The sequence below is a fragment of the Anomaloglossus baeobatrachus genome, chromosome 1, assembly GCF_048569485.1.
Source record: "Anomaloglossus baeobatrachus isolate aAnoBae1 chromosome 1, aAnoBae1.hap1, whole genome shotgun sequence".
In the NCBI taxonomy this organism is placed as follows: domain Eukaryota; kingdom Metazoa; phylum Chordata; class Amphibia; order Anura; family Aromobatidae; genus Anomaloglossus; species Anomaloglossus baeobatrachus.
This window is the reverse complement of record NC_134353.1, coordinates 347,154,648-347,168,893: the sequence shown is the minus strand read 5'-3', so window position 1 is coordinate 347,168,893 and position 14,246 is coordinate 347,154,648.

Below are 14,246 nucleotides of genomic sequence, written 5' to 3'. Positions count from 1 at the left end.
ATGTGCGCATATTTGTGTATGCCACAGTGTTTGTGTGTTGGGTGTTGTGTGTGTGCGGCGTTGTCTGTGTGTGTGTGGGTGTCTGTGTAGGGCGGTGTTTGTGGTTCCCAGTGTGTGTGTGGTGTGTTGTGCGGGGCGCATGTGGCAGTGTGTGTGTGTTTTGGGGGGAGGTCTGCACCCCCATCGTGCTCCTTCCCCCATGCTGCGCATCCCCATTGTGCTCCATCCCCCATGCTGTGCACCCCCCATCGTGCTCTATCCCCCATGCTGCACACCCCCCATTGTGCTCCATCCCCCATGCTGCACACCCCCCATCGTGCTCCATCCCCCATGCTGCACACCCCCCATCGTGCTCCATCTCCCATGCTGCGCACCCCCATTGTGCTCCATCTCCCATGCTGCGCACCCCCCATCATGCTCCATCTCCCATGCTGCACACCCCTATCATGCTCCATCTCCCATGCTGCGCACCCCCATCGTGCTCCATCTCCCATGCTGCGCACCCCCCATCATGCTCCATCTCCCATGCTGCACACCCCTATCATGCTCCATCTCCCATGCTGCGCACCCCTCATCGTGCTCCATCCCCCATGCTGCGCACCCCCCATCGTGCTCCTTCCCCCATGCTGCGCTCCCCCATCGTGCTCCATCCCCCATGCTGCACACCCCCCATCGTGCTCCATCTCCCATGCTGCGCACCCCCCATCGTGCTCCATCTCCCATGCTGCACACCCCCATCGTGCTCCATCTCCCATGCTGCGCACCCCCCATTGTGCTCCATCCTCCATGCTGCACACACCCCATTGTGCTCCACCCCCCATGCTATAATAGTCCTCCTATTATACTCAGAGAGGAGTATAATAGGAGGACTATAATAGGAGGAGTAGTCCTGGGGAAAGAGGAGTATAATGGGAGGAGTAATCCTGGGGAAAGAGGAGTATAATGGAAGGAGTGGTCCTGGTAAAAGAGGAGTATAATGGGAGGAGTGGTCCTGGGGAAAGAGGAGTATAATGGGAGGAGTGGTCCTGGGGAAAGAGGAGTATAATGGGAGGAGTGGTCCTGGGGAAAGAGGAGTATAATGGGAGGAGTGGTCCTGGGGAAAGAGGAGTATAATGGGAGGAGTGGTCCTGGGGAAAGAGGAGTATAATGGGAGGAGTAGTTCTGTGGGGGAGGTGTATAGGTGCCCAACGTGTGTCGGGGCGGGGCCGAGCGGGCTAACGTGTGCTGGGGCGGGGCCGAGCGGGTCGCTGGGTGCGGGACCGAGCGGGTCGCCGGGTGTGGGCCTAGCGGGTTGCCAGGGGCGAGGCCGAGCGGGCCGTGTGCTGGGGGCGGGACCAAGCGGGCCAATGTGTGCCGGGGCGGGGCCAAGCGGTCCGCCGGGGGTGGGGCCGAGCGTGCCAACGTGTGCCGGGGGCGGGGCCGAGCGGGCGAGGCGTGAGCGTATGCCGGCTCCCTGCACATATGTACCGGGAGCCGGTGTACGCTGGAGCGGGCGATGCGTGCGGAAGGCCGGGGCGAGCATCCAATCCATGCGGGGGACGGGGCCAGGCCGAGGCGAGCGGCCAATCCGTGGGGGGGCGGGGCTAGGCCGAGCCCAGCGGCTAATCTGACAGTTGTCACTGTAACGACACTGTCACTGTAACGACACAATTTTGGAGCAAGACAGACAGACAGAATAAGGCAATTATATATATAGATGGTCTGACCTCGACTGTGACAGATATTTTTCATTAATCGATCTGACTTGTAATTGTGCCGCCATTCACCTCCCTGGTTTCATTAAAGATATCACTTGCACTATTAGGCGTTGTGGTCGTGTTTTTCTTCCTTCTGCAAGATTTGGAAGGTGCCTGTGGGAGTATTTATGAAGTCAGACAGTGATGTTGGATGGGTGGTCCTGGCTTGCAATCTCCATTCTAATTAATCTGAAAGGTGTTGGATGGTGTTTAGATCAGGGCTGCAGTTGGTCAAACTCACCCAACCATGGCTTTATGGACCTTGCTTTGTGCTTGGGGCACAGTCATGCTAGGAAAGACAAAGGGTCTTCCCCATCTGTTACCACAAAGTTGGAGACATACATTTGTCCTTAATGTCTTCTATGCTGACAAATTAAGATTTCCCTTTACTGGAACTAACATACCTAGGCCGAGTCCTGAAAAACAAACCTATAGGGTTATCTCTCCCCCACCAAATTATACAGCTGGCACAATGCAGTCAGGCCGGTAACCTTCTCCTGGCAGTCACAAAAAATAGATTTTTCCATCAAATGCCAGATAGAGAAATGGGATCCGTCACCCCACAGAGCACGTTTCCCCTGCTCCAGAGTCCAGGGGCAGCTGGTTTACACCACTTCACCACTCCATTCAACACTTGCCATTGTGCTTGGTGGTGTAAGGCTTGAATGCAGCTGCTCAGTCATGAAAATCCAATCTATGAAGCAGCTCTCAGGGCACAATTTTTCTGTGGATGTTAATATCAGAGGAGGTTTGGACCCTGCCGTTATGGAGCGTTGGGGACTTTTCTGCCCTCTGCTCTCTGCACTCGGCCCCCTGTTCTGTAATGTTGCATGGTCTTCACTTCATGGCTGAGTTGCCATGGTCTTTATACTTCAATAGCATCGCTCACAGGTTATGGGGGAATATCTAGGAGATGGAATCTTCACAAACAGAATATCTTATAATATAGCATAGTTCTTAGAATTACTATCCAAACTCAGTTGGAAAAGTTTTCTACTGTATATCGCCTGTCAAGGTGCTGTCTCTGAGGAAAGCTGTTGTCTATCATTCCCCCTGACCAGAGCCGGCTCCAGGTTTTTGTGGGCCCCGGGCAAAAGAGTCTCAGTGGGCCCCATCCACACGCAGACACACACATACATAAATACATATACATACAGCCATATGTACATATATATATTTGAAGAGAAACTCACAAAAATACATATAAACAGACAAATCTATACAGAGTCATATACAGTGACATACAGAGATACACATCATACATGCATACAGACACATTCCCGCTTGTCTCCATCCAGCTCCTCCTGGGCATGTGGCTGTGCTGCATGATAGTCGTCACTAGCAGACATTGCCGCGTACAGTGCACACTGACACTGCTGTATATACATCACAAGTGGGGCTGGGGGCTACAATATATACATCAAAGGAGGGGCAGGGGGGCATAGACATTACTAGAGGGCATAGATGTTACTGGAGTAGCAAACAGCTCTGGGGGTATACACATTACTGGGGTGGGTTGCATAGTGCTCTGGGGGGCTGCACATATGGCTCTGGGGGGGGAGGCGTACAGATGGCTATGGGGGGGGCACACCACAGCTCTGCTTCATACATACACACTCACAAAGCTCTGCTACACAGATACACACACACACACACACATCCAGATAGCTCTGTTGCACACATCTCTGCTGCATATGTACAGATACAAACACACACACAGCTCTACTGTATATATATATATATATATATATATATATATATATATATACAGTTAGGTCCAGAAATATTTGGACAGTGACACAATTTTCGCGAGTTGGGCTCTGCATGCCACCACATTGGATTTGAAATGAAACCTCTACAACAGAATTCAAGTGCAGATTGTAACGTTTAATTTGAAGGTTTGAACAAAAATATCTGATAGAAATTGTAGGAATTGTACACATTTCTTTACAAACACTCCACATTTTAGGAGGTCAAAAGTAATTGGACAAATAAACCAAACCCAAACAAAATATATTTATTTTCAATATTTTGTTGCGAATCCTTTGGAGGCAATCACTGCCTTAAGTCTGGAACCCATGGACATCACCAAACGCTGGGTTTCCTCCTTCTTAATGCTTTGCCAGGCCTTTACAGCCGCAGCCTTCAGGTCTTGCTTGTTTGTGGGTCTTTCCGTCTTAAGTCTGGATTTGAGCAAGTGAAATGCATGCTCAATTGGGTTAAGATCTGGTGATTGACTTGGCCATTGCAGAATGTTCCACTTTTTTGCACTCATGAACTCCTGGGTAGCTTTGGCTGTATGCTTGGGGTCATTGTCCATCTGTACTATGAAGCGCCGTCCGATCAACTTTGCGGCATTTGGCTGAATCTGGGCTGAAAGTATATCCCGGTACACTTTAGAATTCATCCGGCTACTCTTGTCTGCTGTTATGTCATCAATAAACACAAGTGACCCAGTGCCATTGAAAGCCATGCATGCCCATGCCATGACGTTGCCTCCACCATGTTTTACAGAGGATGTGGTGTGCCTTGGATCATGTGCCGTTCCCTTTCTTCTCCAAACTTTTTTCTTCCCATCATTCTGGTACAGGTTGATCTTTGTCTCATCTGTCCATAGAATACTTTTCCAGAACTGAGCTGGCTTCATGAGGTGTTTTTCAGCAAATTTAGCTCTGGCCTGTCTATTTTTGGAATTGATGAATGGTTTGCATCTAGATGTGAACCCTTTGTATTTACTTTCATGTAGTCTTCTCTTTACTGTTGACTTAGAGACAGATACACCTACTTCACTGAGAGTGTTCTGGACTTCAGTTGATGTTGTGAACGGGTTCTTCTTCACCAAAGAAAGTATGCGGCGATCATCCACCACTGTTGTCATCCGTGGACGCCCAGGCCTTTTTGAGTTCCCAAGCTCACCAGTCAATTCCTTTTTTCTCAGAATGTACCCGACTGTTGATTTTGCTACTCCAAGCATGTCTGCTATCTCTCTGATGGATTTTTTCTTTTTTTTCAGCCTCAGGATGTTCTGCTTCACCTCAATTGAGAGTTCCTTAGACCGCATGTTGTCTGGTCACAGCAACAGCTTCCAAATGCAAAACCACACACCTGTAATCAACCCCAGACCTTTTAACTACTTCATTGATTACAGGTTAACGAGGGAGACGCCTTCAGAGTTAATTGCAGCCCTTAGAGTCCCTTGTCCAATTACTTTTGGTCCCTTGAAAAAGAGGAGGCTATGCATTACAGAGCTATGATTCCTAAACCCTTTCTCCGATTTGGATGTGAAAACTCTCATATTGCAGCTGGGAGTGTGCACTTTCAGCCCATATTATATATATAATTGTATTTCTGAACATGTTTTTGTAAACAGCTAAAATAACAAAACTTGTGTCACTGTCCAAATATTTCTGGACCTAACTGTATATATATATATATATATATATATATATATATATATATATATACATACAGCTCTGCTGCACACATACACATCTCTGCTGTCCAAAAACTATATATACACACAGCTTTGCTACACACACATATCTGATGCACTGCCCTAATGGCACATATATACAAAGCTCTGCTGTCCAGAGTATATATATCACACATCTCTGCTGCACACATACACACAACTCTGCTGCAGACACACAAAGCTCTGCTGCACCCAGACACGCACACGGCTCTTCTGCACCCAGACACGCACTCGGCTCTGCTCCACCCAGACACGCACTCGGCTCTGCTCCACCCAGACACGCACTCGACTCTGTTGCACCCAGACACGCACTCGGCTCTGCTGCACCCAGACATGCACTCGGCTCTCCTGCACCCAGACACGCACTCGGCTCTGCTCCACACAGACACGCACTCGGCTCTGCTACACCCAGACACGCACTCGGCTCTGCTCCACCCAGACACGCACTCGGCTCTGCTGCACCCAGACACGCACTCGGCTCTGCTCCACACAGACACGCACTCGGCTCTGCTCCACACAGACACGCACTCGGCTCTGCTCCACACAGACACACACACACACACACACACACTGTTGTAGTTATCTCCTTACAATGCAGGAGGTTGTAGCTTATGATGGGACATCTGAGAAATATGCCAACACGGCTCTGGGGGGCCCGAACACACAGCCACACAGCTCTGGGGGCCAGGACATACATCTCGGAGGGGGGGAAACCCATACAACTTACTGGGGTCCATAAAGTGGGGGGCGGGCCGGGGACTCAGGGCACATATGGATTGGGTGGGGCGGAGGGGTGTAGAACATACTGCTCAAAATTACTCGTGGAGTGGAGGCCCACATAGCGCCGGTGGGCAGTGCTGTGCTGGGGGTCGCTGGCTTGCACTGTGCACCTCCTTCATCTGTGCTGTGGGACTGGAGCAGGACGTTGTGCCGTAGCTCCGCCCACACATGAAGTTCACACCAGGAGTATGCATCACCTTAAAGGGACGGCATCCTCAGTGTCCTGCAGAGGACTGCGGTCCCCGGCACTCGCGAGTGGGCCCCCCGGCTGTCCAGGGCCCCGGCATTTGCTCGGGTTTGCCGCGTGCTGACGCCGGCCCTGCCCCTGATACTATGAAAAAATGGAAAGAAACTGAATTTGGGTTAATTACCTTTCAAATAATCGTTTCAAAACAGCAAAGAGCAGTGTGTGTGGATCTACAAGGACCAGTGTGTGGAGGGGACAAGGAGCGGTGTGTGCGGAGGGGACAAGGAGCGGTGTGTGTGGAGGGGATAAGGAGTGGTGTGTGAGGAAGGGACAAGGACCGGTGTGTGCGGATGGACAAGGACCAGTGTGTGAGGAAGAGACAAGGAGCAGTGTGTGCGAAGGGGACAAGGACCGGTATGTGTGTGGAGGGGACAAGAACTGGTGTCTGTGGAGGGGACTAGGAGCAGTGTGTGCGAAGGGGACAAGGACCGGTGTGTGTGTGGAGGGGACAAGGACCGGTGTGTGTGGAGGGGACAAGGAGCGGTGTGTGCGAAGGGGACAAGGAGTGGTATGTGCGAAGGGGACAAGCAGCGGTGTGTGTGGAGGGGACAAGGAGCGGTGGGTGCGAAGGGGACAAGGAGCGGTGTGTGCGGAGGAGACAAGGAGCGGTGTGTGTGGAAGAGACAAGGAGCGGTGTGTGCGGAAGAGACAAGGAGCGGTGTGTGCGGAAGAGACAAGGAGCGGTGTGTGCGGAAGAGACAAGGAGCGGTGTGTGCGGAAGAGACAAGGAGCGGTGTGTGCGGAGGAGACAAGGAGCGGTGTGTGCAGAGGGGACAAGGAGTGGTGTGTGCAGAGGGGACAAGGACAGGTGCGTCATCATTCTCTCCCTGTACATGCACGGTGACGTCACTCCTGTGCGACTGCTAAGCTGAGAGCATAGAGCGCAGGACGGCAGGACGCCGACCGCAGCAGCGGGGGAATGGAGGAGAGAGGTAAGAACTTGTTTGTTAGTTTTTTTTTTGTTTGTTAGTTTTTTTTTTTGTTTGTTTTTTTAAAAAATCAGTGTGTACACGGTGGCCAGAGGTCAGAGGCCGTGGGGGGCTGCATTATACATGGAGCATCAGGGGTTGCATTATACATGGAGCATGAGGGGCTGGCTGCATTATATATGGAGCATGGGGGCTTGGCTGCATTATACATGGAACATGGGGGGCTGGATGCCTTATATATGGAGTATGGGGGGCTGGCTGCATTATGCATGGAGCATTGGGGGCTGACTGCATTATACATGGAGCATAGGGGGCTGGCTGCATTATACATGGAACATGGGGGGCTGCATTATACATGGAGCGTGGGGGGGTGGCTGCATTATACATGGAGCATGATGGGCTGGCTGCATTATACATGGAGCATGGGGGACTGGCTGCATTATACATGAATGAATGGACGGCTGGAACACCAATGGTGTGAACAGGGTGCAAGACTCAAAAATATACAACTAAACAATAGGATAAAGAGTTGCACACTAGTCACAATGTATAGGGGAATAATGAACAGCAAAACTGCTATGGGAATACTAGACTGAAAAATACAATGGACTATCTGAAAAAAGTGAAAAACATGAAAATGGTATATGCATAACTGCTATGAATAATAGGAATGAGAGATGTTTAGCCATTGTATTGAACAATGCAAAGGAGCCCCAAAACCAAACGCCAAGGTAATCTCTATTTTTGGGGTCCCTCTTTCAGCACCCAGCTTTAACATGCTATGATATCAGCAAAATCAAAAACGTGTGCCCGGTGGGCGGGAGACTTGGCAATCTCCTTCCCTCCTGCATTCCTAGCTGCTTATGATTAGCCAGGGCTGTCATTACGTCATCATTGCAACTTGATACACACAACATAGCCCCAGTCCGGCTAAGAGCTGGGAATGCGATAATGAGATTTCAGGCTTCTCATCCAGCGGTCAGATTACTGAGCTCGTTGAAGGACCGGAGTCCGAATTGATTCACTCATCTCTAATCACGAGTCTTATTTAACCCTTTACTGACATATGACGTACTGGCAACATCATATGCTGGCTCCCAGACTTTGATGTGGGCTCGCAAGCTGAGCTAACATCTTTGACTGCAGATGATTGCGGTTACAATTAGCCATCATCCACCCGTGGCTATAAACCTGTTAAATGCCGCTGTCATTCTGTGAGATTGGCAATTACAGCACACCGGCAGGTAGGTACTCATCGGCGCTCCAGTGACATGCTGATGGGTTGCGATGACAGCCAGGGGTCTGCTGAATACCTCTGCGTCTGTCAAGACTGTATGTCCGTGAATGGAGTTAATAGTAGACTGTGATTTTTGCTTTATACAACAATACTGTGGCATTCAGCAAGTCAGTAAAAGGATAACCCATCAAATGCAACTGTAACCATTTAAGAACTTGAGACAACTACTTTTAAAGGGAATCTGTTGCCAGAGTTTTGCAACCTACTGTAATAACGTAGAGCAGAGATCCTGTTTCCAGCGATGTGTCACTTACTGGGCTGCTTAGTGTAATTTTGATACAATCACTGATTAATCAGCAGTAGATTCTCATCTACTGTATAACTGCTAGGTCTGTATCAGAGAAAACATTGATTTTATCAAAATGACAGCAAACAGCTCAGTAAGTGACATCGCTGGAATCAGGGTCTCTGTCTACATTATGTTGCTCACAGATGAAGTAGCAAAAATCTGGTGACAGATTACCTTTAAAAGCTAAGAAATAGTCAGGGCCAGAAATATTTGGACAGTGACACAAGTTTTGTTATTTTAGCTGTTTACAAAAACATGTTCAGAAATACAATTATATATATAATATGGGCTGAAAGTGCACACTCCCAGCTGCAATATGAGAGTTTTCACATCCAAATCGGAGAAAGGGTTTAGGAATCATAGCTCTGTAATGCATAGTCTCCTCTTTTTCAAGGGACCAAATGTAATTGGACAAGGGACTCTAAGGGCTGCAATTAACTCTGAAGGCGTCTCCCTCGTTAACCTGTAATCAATGAAGTAGTTAAAAGGTCTGGGGTTGATTACAGGTGTGTGGTTTTGCATTTGGAAGCTGTTGCTGTGACCAGACAACATGCGGTCTAAGGAACTCTCAATTGAGGTGAAGCAGAACATCCTGAGGCTGAAAAAAAAGAAAAAATCCATCAGAGAGATAGCAGACATGCTTGGAGTAGCAAAATAAACAGTCGGGTACATTCTGAGAAAAAGGGAATTGACTGGTGAGCTTGGGAACTCAAAAAGGCCTGGGCGTCCACGGATGACAACAGTGGTGGATGATCGCCGCATACTTTCTTTAGTGAAGAAGAACCCGTTCACAACATCAACTGAAGTCCAGAACACTCTCAGTGAAGTAGGTGTATCTGTCTCTAAGTCAACAGTAAAGAGAAGACTCCATGAAAGTAAATACAAAGGGTTCACATCTAGATGCAAACCATTCATCAATTCCAAAAATAGACAGGCCAGAGTTAAATTTGCTGAAAAACACCTCATGAAGCCAGCTCAGTTCTGGAAAAGTATTCTATGGACAGATGAGACAAAGATCAACCTGTACCAGAATGATGGGAAGAAAAAAGTTTGGAGAAGAAAAGGAACGGCACATGATCCAAGGCACACCACATCCTCTGTAAAACATGGTGGAGGCAACGTGATGGCATGGGCATGCATGGCTTTCAATGGCACTGGGTCACTTGTGTTTATTGATGACATAACAGCAGACAAGAGTAGCCGGATGAATTCTAAAGTGTACCGGGATATACTTTCAGCCCAGATTCAGCCAAATGCCGCAAAGTTGATCGGACGGCGCTTCATAGTACAGATGGACAATGACCCCAAGCATACAGCCAAAGCTACCCAGGAGTTCATGAGTGCAAAAAAGTGGAACATTCTGCAATGGCCAAGTCAATCGCCAGATCTTAACCCAATTGAGCATGCATTTCACTTGCTCAAATCCAGACTTAAGACGGAAAGACCCACAAACAAGCAAGACCTGAAGGCTGCGGCTATAAAGGCCTGGCAAAGCATTAAGAAGGAGGAAACCCAGCGTTTGGTGATGTCCATGGGTTCCAGACTTAAGGCAGTGATTGCCTCCAAAGGATTCGCAACAAAATATTGAAAATAAAAATATTTTGTTTGAGTTTGGTTTATTTGTCCAATTACTTTTGACCTCCTAAAATGTGGAGTGTTTGTAAAGAAATGTGTACAATTCCTACAATTTCTATCAGATATTTTTGTTCAAACCTTCAAATTAAACGTTACAATCTGCACTTGAATTCTGTTGTAGAGATTTCATTTCAAATCCAATGTGGTGGCATGCAGAGCCCAACTCGCGAAAATTGTGTCACTGTCCAAATATTTCTGGACCTAACTGTATATTTAACCTGTAGTCACTACTCTGCTGCCTTCAGCTCATATAGTCCAGCATTCCTAGTGGTACAATGTCTGCACAGTACTCGCACTGGTAATGTTGGTTTTGTTCTCTAGGCACTGTGTATTGGAGGAGGACACTGCTTGCTGTATTATACTCCGCTAAGCAAACCAGCCTATTGTTTGTTTCATTTCCATGAGCATTACGTTGGAGTCAGACATGAGATGTAGGTTACTGGCCAATCCAGCCTATTTGATCTGTTGTTAAAGGTGCCCATGACCGCTATTCCTTCCGATTTCTCTCACTCGTGTTAGGTGAGAATAGCCGCCGACAGACACCTTTTGCTATAGCTTTTGTCTCACTAAGGATCGGGCATGTTGAAAAACCACCATGCCCGATTCTCCTTTCATCTGTAGTCTGACATCAGAGTTGAGTCAGGATTAGTGATGAGTGAGCATGCTCGGCATTGTTCAGTATTCAATCAAGCATCAGGGTGCTCGGGTACCCTTGGTGCTCGATCAAGTATCGTGGGTGCTCGAGTTAAATGCTTAAGTTCCAGTTCTGTTACTTGCCCGGACACAGCCCCAGCCACCACAGTCCCCATCATCCGCGTGCAGCAGACATCAACCAGCAACTAACGTTCCATCTTCCCGGCCACCACAGCCCCATCATCCGCGTGCAGCAGACATCACCCAGCTACTAACGTTCCATCTTCCCGGCCACCACAGCCCCATCATCCAGGTGCAGCAGACATCACCCAGCAACTAACGTTCCATCTTCCCGGCCACCACAGCCCCATTATCCGCGTGCATCAGACATCACCCAGCTACTAACGTTCCGTCTTCCCGGCCACCACAGCCCCATCATCCACGTGCAGCAGACATCACCCAGCTACTAACGTTCCGTCTTCCCGGCCACCACAGCCCCATCATCCACGTGCAGCAGACATCACCCAGCAACTAACGTTCCATCTTCCCGGCCACCACAGCCCCATCATCCGCGTGCAGCAGACATCACCCAGCTACTAACGTTCCGTCTTCCCGGCCACCACAACCCCATCATCCGCGGGCAGCAGATATCACCCAGCAACTAACGTTCCGTCTTCCTGGCCACCACAGCCCCATCATCCGCGTGCAGCTGGCATCGCCCGGCAACTTCCAGTGTGCACAGGCCAAATGTTCCCCCCGGCCAAAGTAACTGTGCCATTATCTCCGCTGGAGGCCCCGTTTGGGAAAATAAATCTCTCTCTTCTTCCAGAACAGAGACTTGAGTGGAACTAACCGCAGTTACTTTGGCCAAGAGGTATCCATTACGGTGTATATTGGGGGGCACAAAGATTTTGTTTGTATTAGTACGCAAACTGATAAAGTGCACATCTTCCAGTCTTCTCCCCAGCAAGTTTCTTAAATAAATACACTTCTCACAAAAAGGGATATTTGGGTGAAATTTCAGGTTGATCCTAAAAAGCCCTCTATCCTTTTCAGGTGAACTTAACGTGATCATCTCTAAACCTTTTATTGCACATACCCAAATGTTCAATGTGTCAGTTCTTTTTCCACAACTGGTTATTCTCTAACAAGGAGCTTAATGGCAAAATTCACATCAGGTGTTTGGTTGCCCAATAAACTTCAATGTTCAATTAGAATTGGGATTTAAGCAGTCCTCCTCAGCATGCTGTTCGCATTTTGACATCATGAGACCAAGACAACACCTAACAATTTATCAATAGTACTTCATTATTGCGAGGCTTCAAATAGGATGTTCTCAGATGGAAGTGACTGCTGAGCTTAGAGTGTCATAGAGTGTCATAAGCAGGTTGCAACAGTGATCCAGAGAGACTAGAAGAGTCCGAGAAAGGTACAGAAGTGGACACCCTTTGGCTACATCCCCCACTGCTGACAACTTCATCGTGAACAATACCCTTTGGAACTGGATGAAGAATGCCATACAACTCCAGGCACAATTAAGGTAAGTGAGAGGCACCCAAGTGTCACATCAGACCAATCAAAACCGTTTACATCAGCATGGTCTGCGTGCTAAAATGACCTGCAAGGGTATCTCACCACACCACCAGGCACAAGCGACATTGTCTTGCTGGACGAGAGATCAGAGGGCCTCAGGGCTGTTTGCTGATGAAAGTTGATTCACGCTGAGCAGAAATGATGGCCGCCAAAGATGTTGGAGATGTCTATGAAGGTGGTGATAGTGTGGGCAGGTGTGTCTAGTCAATACAGAACTGCCGTACACCTTGTGAATGGTCTAGTGATAAGCCCCTTCTACTTGAATAACATCATTAATCCAGTCATTGTGCCGCTCCATGAACAACACAGGCCTAATTTCATCTTCATGGACCACAATGCTCCAGCTACTTGAGGTTATATCTTAAGGAACGGCTGCTGGAGACTAGGGTACCTCAAATGGATCGCCTGCACTTTCTCCAGACCAAAATCCCATAGAAAACCTATGGGATCAGCTGAATCACTGTGTAGAGGCTCATAACACTGAACCCCAGAACCTCAATGACCTGAGGGCCACCCTTCTAGAAGAGTGGGATGCCATGCTTCAGCAGACAATACCAACTTGTGAACAGCATGAGACGTCATTGTTAAGCTGTAATTGATACTTAAGAACACATGACAAGTTATTGAGACATTGACATTTTGAGGGGTTTATACCCACCACTGTTGTTAGCTTTTGTTTCAATAAATTGTTTGAGATGAGGAAATCACCATTACCTGCTTCTACTTAAATGCCCTACTGTCATTCTAAAATATCACTTCACATTTTGTATACAATAAATTTCACCCGAAATATTCCTATTTTTATATTAGTAGTGTAATTTAGGTCAATGGGCAGATTGTATTGAGGCTTTTTTTCCAAGCTGGATCATTGATCAAGTGAACGCAGCCTCTCAGTTTTAAGATACTGATTTGTGGTTTCACATGAACTAGAGAGAAAGAGGTGGTAGACCACATCACCAAGGACGTGTAACATACCAAGCCTAAAGGCCGCGGACCGCAACAAAAAAGCAGGTCCATGCGGTGTAGCTGCGTTCTGACCCCACATCATTGATTTCAATGGGGGAGAGAACGCAGCTACACCGCACAAAAGAAGTGACATGCTGCTTTTCTTTCCGCACCGATTTTTGGCATCCAAAACGCTGCGGAAAGAAACGCAGCATGTGCACTGATTTTTCAGCTTTCCCATACACTTTGCTGGGAAAGCTGAACGCATGCAATTTGCCACTGAAACGCTGCGGTTCAAAACGCAGCGTTTCCGCGGTAAAAAACGCAACGTGTGCACACAGCCTTACATGGTGCAGTTAATCCGGTTTTTCCACAAAGGTTTAGTGTAGCCATATATTCCAGTCTTTCCTGAACATTACTGGGCAGCATCATCTAGTTGGGTGTCTGCTTCATCAGTAAGTGCCCTGCAGTGATTTTCTAAAATGGCATCATGATCAATGCTCCCTGTATTCACCCAATAGCTGCAGAGCAGCGGCAGATGTCAGAAAGAAAGGGGGGCTGTTATGGCAGTGATGTGCGGGAGACTGGCACATTGGCAGCGTACACTAATGTACACTAATGTAATGTACTATTGCACTGAGATGTAGAAAGACACGGATCCATTGCTGCCACAAGCAGATTTCATCCTCT